Below are 12370 nucleotides of genomic sequence, written 5' to 3'. Positions count from 1 at the left end.
TGAATCACTTCCCCTTTTAGACCCTAGGTTACCATGTATAAAATGTAGAGCTTGGGTTGAAAATAACCCCCAAAATCCCTTCTCGTTTAATCATTCCATGGTCCTAATATCTCATCTCCTCGCCACATTTGTGGATTTTTACCCAGGACCTGCTTTCCAAGCAGAATCCGTGAAAATCTGGTTTAACTCTGTGGGCAGAGTGAGTACAGGACAGTGGAGAAGGTGGCAAAAATAAGAGAGGACGGAAATTCTGTTCTAAGAACTGGAAAGTCCCAGCATATGGCTCCTGAAAGACCCTTTACAGCTCTGCCATGGTCAGCGTCGGTCCGACGTGTTGAACTGCAGCAGTCCCCCTGCAGCCAAGCTTCACAGAGCCCTTGGTGGTGGGGAGCTGGCCCTTGATCTCCGGGGAAAGCTGCCGAGTGAATGAAATGCCCGGAATGGAGACTCTGTGCTTCCCTGGGGCCTCTGCCACGGAAGGAGCCTCTCTCCTTAAGCTTTGTAAAATGTTTGGTTTACTCTCGCAGTTATGAGGCGCTGTCTTGCTGTGTCTGCCAAGCACAACTGGAGCTTCACTAATGCCCTTCGTGCACTCCGAGCCCCGGCCAGACTGAGTTGTTTGCTTTTCCACATCCATATTTCCTGACTCTGCAGCCTCACCATGTGAGCTCTCTGTATGCGGGCAGGGCCTCTCCCGTTCCCCCACCCCACCTCCAGTCCTAAAAATCCAGCTCAAATACCACTTCCTCCATGAAGCCTTCTCTGATCCCTCGGCTGGCAATGCCTTCTTCTTCCTCTAAACTTCAGATCACTGGATCAGTAAGTCTCTGAGGATATTTACCACATTTTTATCTGCTATTGCGTTCTTACAGACGTCTTTGCTTCCCTCCCAGATTAGAAACTCCTTTCAGGAGTCTAATTCATCTTGGTTTCCACTCTCAGTGGCTTGAACAGAGTAGATGTTCAATAAATATCTGTTGAATGGACGTCCTGATTCTGGCCACCTGAGGGTCCCTTTGCCATTGCCCACTATCACAAGTTGAGACCCTACCTTCATATCTGGCCTAGCACCCTCCACGTCATCCTCAGAATCTAGACCCCTCAGGCAGCCCCTTTTGCTGCCCACAGCTCCCCACCCTGATGTCCCACCCAAATGTCCTCGCCTCAAAGTTTAGGTCCCACATGGATCACCGGTTTGATTGGGGGGAGGAATGTACACAAGATTAGAAACCTATAAGCCAGTGCCAATGCTAGGACTTTGTAATTTGTAGTTAGAGAATAGGATATCTTTAGGGTAAAGTCAGTTATTGCCCCAACTGAAGCAGTGCCTGCTGTACCAGCTGACAGTTTTAAGGAACTAGCGATCGCTTTAGTATCTAGTCAGAAGACAGCATAAGCCTTGTTGGTTAATAGTCTATTGTTGGGATAGAAATCTGCTGGTGTGTGACAGATACCCTCGAGTAATTTAAGTACCATGCCAGAATGTCTCTAATGCCCATGTTTCCCTCTCTCGGAGCCCTGGCTGTCTGATTCTTAAGCTGTGGGTCATTCTTATTCAATTAACACACGCAAATAGAGGTGCTTCATTATTTAATATTGCTCTGTTAAAATGTTCTCATTTTTATAGGGGTCTTCTATTAACTCAAAGGGAGTTTTTAAGCGTGGAAGGTTTTTATGTGGTTTGGTTTGGTCAGACTGGCTCTTAACCAAGTCAAAACAAATAGGTGTTTGCTTTTTTTCCCTCTGCAGTGAGCAGGCCCAGCGTTAGGTAAGGTTTCTGTTGACTTAGGAAGATGATCTACCAAGTGCAGAGCAAACCCCTTGACTTCTTTTCCCAACAGTAGGGAGGTTGGACCCATTAGCAATGCTTGGTTCCCAAGTCCTCTGCAAGAATAAATGTTCTTTCCAAAGGGCCAAACATCCAGGATTTGGCCCGTCATTTTCCATTTCCTGTCTCCACTCAAGGTTTGTCTTTCTATTTGCTACCACTTGTAAACAAAACTTTGCAGTTCTAGCACTTGGAAGGGAGCTCCGTGCCAGCTGGACGTTAGGTAAGTTTGTGCAATACCTCTGGGGTCAGGGAGGTAGTAATCACCCCAAAGCACGCTTTCTTGTCAGGGTGACACTCACGCATTTCAGCAGAGGTGCTGGAAACAATGCTCTGGTGTCCTATCTATCAGTAGAGTGGAGCTTTCTGGAAGAGAGGAAGGATGAAGGTGGGCGGGCCGAACCGAAAGAAGTGGAGCCAGCAGAGAGTACCGGAAAAGAGGAAATGAAGAGTAAATCTTTTTCCAATTAAGAAAAGTGAGAGTGGAAGCAGAAAAGTTCCAGAGGGTACTTTTGGGGGAGGAGAGGATCATAAAGGCCTGTTATGAAAATCCATTACCCATAAATTTTCCCGCAGTCAGCACTGCCTGTCTAGAGAGGGTGGAGAGTCCTCTCAGCTGACACAGGACATGTGACTTCAGTTAGCAGTGTCCCCGTATGCCGCGTACCATTTCCGTCGGCACGTCTGCAATACCACTTTCCCCTTGCAGGGATTCCCTCTAATTAGTCACAGGTTCCTAATCTCCACTGAAGGACATCTTGTTTTCGTTTTTCCAGTTGCTTTATTCCTTTTGTCAAATGTTTACCAACACGATAGCAGTACGGTCCTTGGAAGCGCCACCACGTGGAATGATGGACCTTTGTACCACACCCCACAAATAGTTTGAATTTGGGGCTAAGACCTGAATTTCTAGATCACACTAAGTATAAGACTCATCCAAAATGAGTTTGTATTTTCACATTCCAAGATGGAAAGGGACGTTTCTGTTCCTAGGAGTCTTTGGCTATGAAAAGAATCTGCTTGTCTGTGTATCCGCGGTCAGATGGAGTCGCTACAAATTGGTCAGTGGGAATGTGGGGGTCTCCCTGCACCCTGCTCTGGGGCAGTTGTTGAGCCAGTTGTACATCCAGGTGCAGACCTAATGCAAGAGAAAGAACTGGTAAAATGTAGTGTTGCCAGTCACAGACACCTGGGTCTGAATTACTTTAACATGTTTTACTTGAAATTAAGCCCAAGGTTTATTGTCCACATCTACTGTGTGCATTAAAGCAAGATTGTCCTTTAATAGATACAGCGGTCAGGAAACAGCCCCAAGTCAGATTTTACTTTTGATTGACAACATTTTAAAAAGCCTAAGTTTATTAATGACCGTATTTATTTAAGATTCTTATTATTTAATATTTCTTGGTAGACAAAGAATCCTAGGTTGGGGAATGAAGGAAAGGTAATATTTATGAAAACACAATAATTGGGTTTATCTCTTTTAGCCATGTTTTATACCAGTTGAATAAGAGTTGAAAGAGAGAAAAGTTTGACTATTTTAATTCTCTTACTGGCCACTTAAACATTTTTCTTACTCCTTTTCATTCATTTTGACCAAAGTTTAACATGAATAACCATGTGAGGAGCACAATAGATCTTTTCCATCATCAACCTGCTCTTTCCATACCTATGCTTTCTAAACATCTATAAATGAAATAGTGACCTGTTTGGATCTGACCAACCTTATTGTTTTAACAGGGCGGGATAGTGGGAGGGGTGCAAAGGCAGTCAGTCCTGCCTGTGACAAAATAAAGAGATTTTAGTTTAATCTCAGGAAACTGTCATGGAATTATTCCTCCAAAATCTGCACTAAATAGGTTTGACAGATGCCTTGTTCCTTTCAAAAATAACTGTGATAAAAATAGCAATTCAGTGGGGATGGCTGGTTGGCTTGGTCTGTTAAGCATCAGACTGTTGATTTCAGCTCAGGTCATGATCTGGGGTCCTGAGATCGAGCCCCAAGTTGGGCTCCCCACTCAGCTTGGCATTCCCTCTCTCTGCCCCCCCCAAATAAATAAATAAAATCTTTTTAAAAGCAATTCAATAAAGTAAATCCAGAGTCTGTTCATTTAGTTCTACTGAATATCACTAACCATCTATGGACTTTGAAAAGAAAATGGTACCAATTGAATAAATAGTTAGATATTATCCTGGTCTCAAGAAATGTTTGGAAAACCCTGTGCCTCATCTGTCATTCTAAACTATAGCTGTTCATATAAGCATAGATGAATCTCGGAAACACGTAGATTTGTGAAAGAATCTAACCATAGAATGCATACAGTGTGATTACGTAAAGTTGTAAGAAGGCAAAACTAAAAAATAAATTGTTAAGGCATGCATACCTTGGGAGTAAAACTACAAAGAAAAGTAGGAGAATAATTAAAATAACCAAAAATTTGGGTTAGAGGTTATTTGGAGGCATTTAGACATGGGGACGGGATTGAAGAGAGCGCCTATGGGTCTCCAAGATGCTGGTGCTTTTCAGCTGGCTGGCTGTTTCATTATCTTTTAAAGCGGTCATGTATTATACAGAGTATACACTCATTTACAGGTACAATGTATGTTATGCTAAACGTCTTTTTAGTTTAAAATATTGATCCCAAACAATTAGAATCCATATTTTAAAACATTTCCTGTGGCTACCTGCATCGATTCAGAAAGGAGTCTCTGAACTTAGGCATCGGCCGGCCCTAGGGCAGGGCCATTCGGAGAACTGTGTGCCCATCAGCCCTTAGTCAGCGGTACAAGCCCAAGTCCGGGTCAGAACTTCCAGTGCCCCCAGGGCTCTTCTTACCATACATGCGCAGTCAGACCTGATCGAGTCCTTCGGCAGGTCGTTGCAGGCTTCATGATGCTAGGAACCAGCTAGCGCAGTAGCGTAGAGAGAAGACAGGGGGAGAGCTGTGTCTTCCCCGGCCTGATGCCGTTTTCTCCTCTGCTCTGCGGCACATGTGTCCTCACCGTGTTCTGCGGTTATAAAACTCATGTGATTATGGAATGTCACCATTGTATGAAGCATGGGGAAGGCGGGGGGTGATAACTGGCAGCAATGACACGTATAAGAGCCTGAAGGATGCCAGCACACAGTGTCTTACTATTGGGATCCAAAACTTATGGTTGCTAGGCAAACTGTAGTAATTCTTGTAAAGGGGATGTGAGCGGTGGGGGGAGGTGCGGTGGGAGAAAGGGGAATAGATGAGATAGAACCTTCTTTCCCTACCAAAAAAAATATGTATATAATATAAATATATAGATAAAATAATATATATAATAAATAATAACAATATTTTAAAATATAGATACTCTAAATCAAAGGAACTTTTTCTTTCATTCTATCCTATTTAATTACTAATGGACCAATTGACTATTAGCTATTAATCCATTTCTAAACATATTCTGCCTTGAAAATTTTTTTGATTTTTTTGATTTTTTTCTCCACTATAATTTTTAATGCCTTTATTTAAGGAATTTGAGGGGAAAACATTCAGAATTGGACTTTGTGTGCATTAAATGAAACCACAACATTTTGCAGACACCACATATAAACAAAATCATATTTAAAAGCCTGGAATGTTGCTATAAACCTCTTTTAACTTTCAAACATACAGTACATCTCCAGGGCAAATATGACTCATTTCAGTAGCTTGGATTTTCCCTCCTGATCACAGCATTGCCTGAGAGTTTGCTAAGAGCCTTTGAGCAATTCACAGAGCTGATTGGCTATGTTTAGAGAATCTGCTTACATTTCATATTATGAAAGAAAGTCACCAGGGTTTTCGGTACATGGAAAAGAATACTGAAAGTATGTATGAGTCATTTTGCCTCCTAATAGTTGATGAGTACATCTTTAACCCACATGAGGTTTTAACTCTTTACGTTGGATCCCATATTAAGACCCAGGTTAAGACAATGACATAGAACCAAGAGTGAGGGAAATCAGAGAAAAGTAATTGACTAAGAAGTTGCTGTTCTTTAAAAGAAGAAGAAGAAGAAGAAGAAGAAGAAGAAGAAGAAGAAGAAGAAGAAGAAGAAGAAGTCGTCATTATTCTTTGAGGCCTTCTCCTGAATCTGCCCTCTGTGAGGAGTGGAGAGTTGCAGAAAGCTGGGACAGGATCGTGTTTGTGGTGGAGTGTCCATTACAACCTGGAACCTCCCCTCAGCCAGCGCCACCTTCTCCTGGACAACTCCTTGTATGAAAATGGAAATAGTGTGGGAAGCAGAGAGGGGAGAGCTGATCTGAGAGTTCAGCCGACTACTTGCCGGCCCACAAGCTATTGTGAATTTGCAAATGGTGAACTACTGGTAGGATTCTTTCTTTCAGGTGGCAAATTTATTCAATCCGTTAGAATTTTAGGTGCAATATTCTCTTTTTAAAATATAGGAATGTGGCACAGGCAATTAAGGAAAGCAGACTTGGAAACTGATCTGCATGGGGACCTCTTTAAGTCTTTAATAAGCAGTGCTGGCTTCAGTAGCACCTACGCTAAAATTGCAACGATACAGAGAAGATTAGCTTGGCCCCTGCGCAAGGATGACACGCAAATTCTTGAAGCATTCCGTATTTTTTTTTAAAGTCTTTAATAAATAGTCCTTGGGGGCACCTGGGTGTCTCAGTCAGTTAAGCGTCTGCCTTCGGCTCAGATCATGATCCCAGGGGCCTGGGATCGAACCCCACGTCGGGCTCCTTGCTCATCGGGGATCCTGCTTCTCCATCTCCCTCTGCTGCTCCCCCTGCTGGTTCTCTGTCTCTCCCTCTGTCTGTCAAATGAATAAATAAAATCTTTTAAAAAATAAAAATAAATAAATAAATAGGCCTCATTTTAGTGCCTTGAGCCTTTTATTTTCTCCGTGGCTTTCCTCACTTAGCGTGTGGGTCTGCGTGTGTGTCTCTGTGTGGGTGTGCTTACCGAGCATGAAGAATGTTGAAAACAAAAGGGTTGGAAGGTGATGATTCAAAGTCTGTTCATTGGTGCTCTTGTAATCTCTTGCTGTACACCCATGGTTCACTAGTGGTGAAGGTGCTGGGAGAGATTCCCAGATTCATATCCACACCAAGTACTTTCTGTAGTCACTGTTCTTCAAATATATATAAATGCAGTGGTTTATAAGACAGAGACCCTTTTATGTATTGTTGAGTTTACAGATACTTTACAAAACATTTATTAGTAAATAACAAAAATATAAGCAGTTGTCATGATATCTTACTGTTTCTTGATATTTTATTTTTTAAAGTTTTTTTAAGATCTATCTATTTATTTTAGAGAGAGAAAAAGAGAGCATGAGTGGGACGGGCAGAGAGAGAGAGAATCTCAAGCAGACTCCACACTGAGTGCAGAACCTGACATGGGGCTCGACCTCATGACCCTGAGATCATGACCTGAGCCTAAACCAAGAGTTGGATGCTTACCCGACGGTGCCACCCAGGCGCCCTCTTGCTATTTTAAAAGGATCCACATTCTTAAAATAGCAGAAACCACTGCTATACAAGATATAGAAGATTAAATATTTTCTCTGGTCCTGTCAGTTAGCAGTGGGCTGTCTTAATGTATGTTGATCTGACTTGGTTATTTGAAGTGACAGAGCATAGGGAATTCTCACTTCGAACCACCTGGAATGACTACTGTGAAAGGTTATGTGGCAGAATCTTTCAAATTTAAATGAACATGTACTATCCCATTTCCCAGTATCTACCCTATAAAAGGGGTGCACAAGAAGGCATTGCAGCAATGTATGCAACAGAGAAAAGCTAGGAGAAACCCAAGCGTCTGCCTGTAGGAAGATGGTTAAATAGACCAAGGGATCCTGTGCAGTAGATGATGAGAATAAATTATGTCTTGGTGAGCTGATTTAGAAAATCATCAAATATATTATTAAATTGTTTTAAGTTGCCAAATAATTGTATCATATATACCATGTATGTAAAAAAAAAAAAAAAAGATTAGCAAGATTGCAAATCCAAACTTGATTAGCTATTTGGTTGTCCAGTTAATTTCTCAGAGTAGTACTGTGATTGTCAACATAAAATAAGTAAATTTATACTCATTATAGACTCAACCATACTTTTTTCTCATTCCTTCTAGGTCTTTAATGCTCCTAAACATGCAATAACATCAACTTCCTCCCCCTCCATAAAAAATGGTTATTGCTTTTCCTTATTCTATTTTTAAACCTGATTTCCCGATAAGAAATCTTATTTGGTTAATAAAATACATTGCCCGCGTTTTTGCTTGGAAACTTTAAGGTTCTACTGTAGTCTCCAATCCGAAAGCAGCAAAATGGAAAACAAGACAAAATGAAAGGCAATAGGGCAATAGTCTTCAGGCTGTGGGTGACACAGGGTAAAAACAAAGGAAACAGCCTATACTGTAGGTGAAATTATAAGAATTTTGCCAGTGTTGTGCAAGTCTTGAGAAATACTTGATGGGGAAGATGGGGTGGGGGGAATGGGCCAAGATGACCAGTGCCTTGCTCCAGGGTCTTACTACGGATGTTTGCCACTTTGCCTTTCTCTCATCCAGCATACATTCAGACCCCGGCCCGTCCAAATGTAGACCCTGATTCCTCAGTGACTTCTTATTTGCCATGTTTGCAGTACTTTTATTTATTTGAACTTTCTGTCTAAACGGCACAGCGTGTAACATGATTATCTTGTTATTTGAATATACCGAGGATGTAGAGCTCTAGTGGTTAAAAACTTAAACCGTCTTTGGTGTGAAAGCCACAGCATTCCAAGAAAGTTTTCCCATTGCATAGTTCTGTTTTTTCTTATAACACCAGAGCCTTTAAGCTGCTGGTTCTGGGAATGAAAGAAATGCCAGTCCTCTCTCCTTTTCTCGTACCACTGACACAATCAAACAACATCATATAATTTTTGTGGACTTTTGAGATTTTTTAACACTTGTACACACACACACACACACACGCACTTCCTTCCTTCCAAATATTTGATGAGCCATTTTGCTATCAGCAGCCCTGGTCTTCCTGCAGTAAGGTCGATCATATCTTTCGCCAGGTGTTCTCCAAGGGATGAGTGAAGGTAGTTAGCAGAAACAAAGTGTAATACTCCATAGTAAACCTCCTTACACTCAGCATGGGTGGGAAAATCATGGATTCTGGCCAGTGAAAAATGTTATTTAATAGAGGTGCCTTACCTGTCATTTGTGAGTTACCATTTTCTTAGAAGAATAGATCGCAGTAAAATGGTTCAGTCTCTAATAAACATAGTTTAAGCATTCTCAGATGCTTCTGAGGAACTTTGAGTCCCATGCTGCCCGGAGTCATCTGGGAGCAGTAGCGGAATACCACTGGGCTGCTTACTGCTGGCGTCCGCTGCAGGTTCACAGAAGGAACGAAGGGACTGGTACACTTTTATTACAATCTGGTGCATGGTTACGTATGATTTTTACTAGTCAGTAGCATTTCAAATATGTTTAAATCTGGTGTACGGAGAATTAGAAACGTTAACATTTTGTTTTTACCTGAGTGTAAAGCAGAGGTTGTGCCAAAATTTGGATATATTAAGAATGCTGTATACTTGCCTGTCCTTTGGACAAATTCTGCTTATGGTGAAATTAGCACTCAGTCACATTGCTGGTGTTGTATACGTTTCTGAAAGGCACTTTGCCACCGTGTATCAGAAGCCTTTTAGATGAAGATACTCTTAAACTCAGAAATACTAACTTCTGAGAATTTTTCCTAGATAAGTAGCTGAACACGTGATATAAGTGTATCTACACTGGTGTCCTTTGCAGCCTCATGTATAAGAACATAAAGTTGAAAAAAATCTTAACTGTCCATCTATAGAAAATAGGTTACATTATAGTACTATGTAGAGCTCTCCACAGAATACTGTGTTGCTGTTGAAAATTAGATACTGCTAATGTGTTAAAAATAGTCATGAATAAAGAAACTGTTTATGAAATGATATGTGTAACAGAGTCCCACTTTGTTAAAAATGAAAGTATCTGTGCATGCCTGCCAAGATGTCTGGTAAAATATATCAGATACTCGTCATGTCCATATCCGAGTGGTATGATTAGGGAGATGATTTTCACTTTCTCTTTTACACATCTGGTAGTGTCTGGTTTAAGCAAATAAGAAATGTATGTTACTTTTAGAATCAGGAAAAATTAAAAAATTGAGTTGTTTTTCGTTTTCAAAGAAAAGTAATAAACCTGTGGGCGTAGCGTGAAGGGTAAGCTGCTATGGGCGAGGCCCAAAAGCTGAGCAACTACCAAGGCTCCTGGAGGGAGTCTCAGAGTGGAAGAATTTCCACACATATCCGGGCATTTGGCATGGACAGAATTTCACTTATAAAGTCAAGCGGTATGTGACTGAGCCAGCAACTGGGCATGTTGTGATTCAAAATACCATGAAAGTATTTTGGCTCCTTGTTCTTTTTGAACTTTGAAAATAACTACAATATGTTTCTTTATTAGTAGTAATGCAAAGTCCTTTAAAATCTAGCTCTGATAACCGTGTGTCTTAGGCAGGGAGCAACCAATGGAGAATACCAAATAAGAAGAGTTAGAAGAGACAGGAGTGAGTGGTCTGGTTGTCAGGCCACCCCTCAGAGGAGAAATCAAGATGAAGAAAGGTTGAGGGTGACCTGGCCTAAATTGATGGCAAATCTGGTTGGGTAGGTGGGAGGTTGAAGGTAGGAACACCTCAAATCGTTCAAGAATAGTGGGAGTTTGAGGGTTTCACGTGAGATTCCATCTAGGGAAAGGCAGGGGGAGTTGTTTTTAGCATAGGATGTCCCAGATGTAGCTTTTAGGTCTCTTGCTTGTTTTGGAAAAGAAGGGCCCCAAGTAACAGCCAAGACCTCACGGCTGATCCAGAGATGTAGAAGAACGAATGAAGTCTTTCTGTTTGATTAGCTTGGGAAGCAGTCATTAAGACTCATTCTCCCTGCTGTGGTTAAAGCTGTCTACTGAGAAATAAGCCAAAGGAATATCAGGCCAAGAATCTGAAGACTAAAGCCAAACCACTGGGAAGGGCTTTTGACTGCAAACTACAGTGTGATTGAATTAGAAAGGAACATTCGATTCATGTCATGCTGTCACCTCAAATTCAACAAGTCTAAAATTGAACTCATCTTTCCTCACAAAGCAGCTCCTCAACTGAACTTTGCTAATAACAACAAAATATTGCACTGTAAAACGCCTTACCACAACATATCCAGGATTTCATTTCCTTGTCACATACTTACAGGCAAGGGACTTTAACTCAGGTTAAGGGGCTGGGCTGCCAGGTAATAAGAGAGCAGTTCTAGGAACCAGGTTTACTGAGTCCTAACCTAGCTGTCCTTTAACGACATCACACCGCCCTTCTCTCCATATCTGTAGAAATAAACCAGTCAGTTTCACAGAATTACTATGACATTTTATTTATATTGGCATTTGAGTATTGCACACCAGCAGATTTTAGTAAGCATGAAGTCAGATTTTCTGAAGCAACAAAGAGCAAACCAACCAACCTTTGGATTTGTTAATCTTGTTTTTTATAGGTGAAAAGCATTCATAGCATTCGTATTCTTGAAGTCAAAAGATAGAAACAGATGAAATAAAGTGCCGGATCTAAGCCTGAAGATGTCTGATTTGTAATCTAACATAAGTAAACGATCATCAGTTATAGTAGGTTCCTGTTGTTGGTGCACATTATATGGGTCTGCTGTTTTATTTTCTTTCGTTTGTAAATTATTTTAGGTTTGTCATTATATAAGAATTATAAACATGAAATGTTTATATATCCGGATTTCTATTTGTAAATGTGTAAGTAACATCGTAAGAAAAGCACTTAAACTCCTTAATGTAAAAAGCAGCCCCTAGCGCAATGCAGCTCCATCCCAACCCATGGCCCCGTCGGGCCAGCTTGGCCCTGGGCCCCCCAGCCGAGCCATGCCTCCTTGGCACTCTGTATCTCAGTATGTGTTCCTCCCTCACAAGTAGCCGGGGTAACCATGCAGGTCGTTTTCTCTTGAGTTTGGACATCTGTAGTTCCCCAGCTCCAGTTCTTTATTTGGGAATAAGTATTAACGGAAATGTATGTTATGTAGTGACAGTGGTTGTATAATTTTCCTAAATAGGTATTTGCTTCAGGTGAAACTACAAAATCTGAATGACATATGTGTGCAGAGCCGTCTGTGCCTCTTCTGCCTCCCTCAGCTCTTGGGTTTCTATCTACGTGTACACCTGGGGGCTACCATGATGGGCTGGACGTGTGGGTGGTGGAATCCTAACACATGCTTTAGAGCAAAGGAGGGGGCCTTACGGGGAGCCACACTGACTTGGAAGCCCTCCTATCAGTTGTCAGTAACACAGTCCCTCTCCAGTGAAAAGGAACTGAAAGGAAAAAAAATAAAATCCAAGCAAAGAGGGTATCCTACTCTCCATTTTAATTAGCAATTGAGCTTATTAATGCCAAAATCCTGGCTTGATAACTTGATTCTTTTCTGTTCTTTGTGACAGTGTCTACACAAATAATCCATACAACATGCTG

The 12370-nt window shown here is 41.4% G+C and overlaps 1 protein-coding gene and 1 non-coding gene across 5 annotated transcripts in view; both read left to right on the top strand.

The window, feature by feature from the left end:
* The window catches only part of CALD1 (caldesmon 1), a 177992-nt gene that overhangs the window by 127539 nt on the left and 38083 nt on the right, over positions 1 to 12370 (top strand). The window lies entirely within an intron of this gene.
* Positions 6330 to 6436, top strand: LOC121105971. The gene has a single exon (XR_005838703.1). It is a non-coding gene; the product is annotated as a U6 spliceosomal RNA (small nuclear RNA).

This window comes from Ursus maritimus, unplaced genomic scaffold, assembly GCF_017311325.1.
Source record: "Ursus maritimus isolate PB19 unplaced genomic scaffold, ASM1731132v1 scaffold_3, whole genome shotgun sequence".
NCBI lineage: Eukaryota > Metazoa > Chordata > Mammalia > Carnivora > Ursidae > Ursus > Ursus maritimus.
This window is presented reverse-complemented; position numbering and strand designations above follow the sequence as displayed.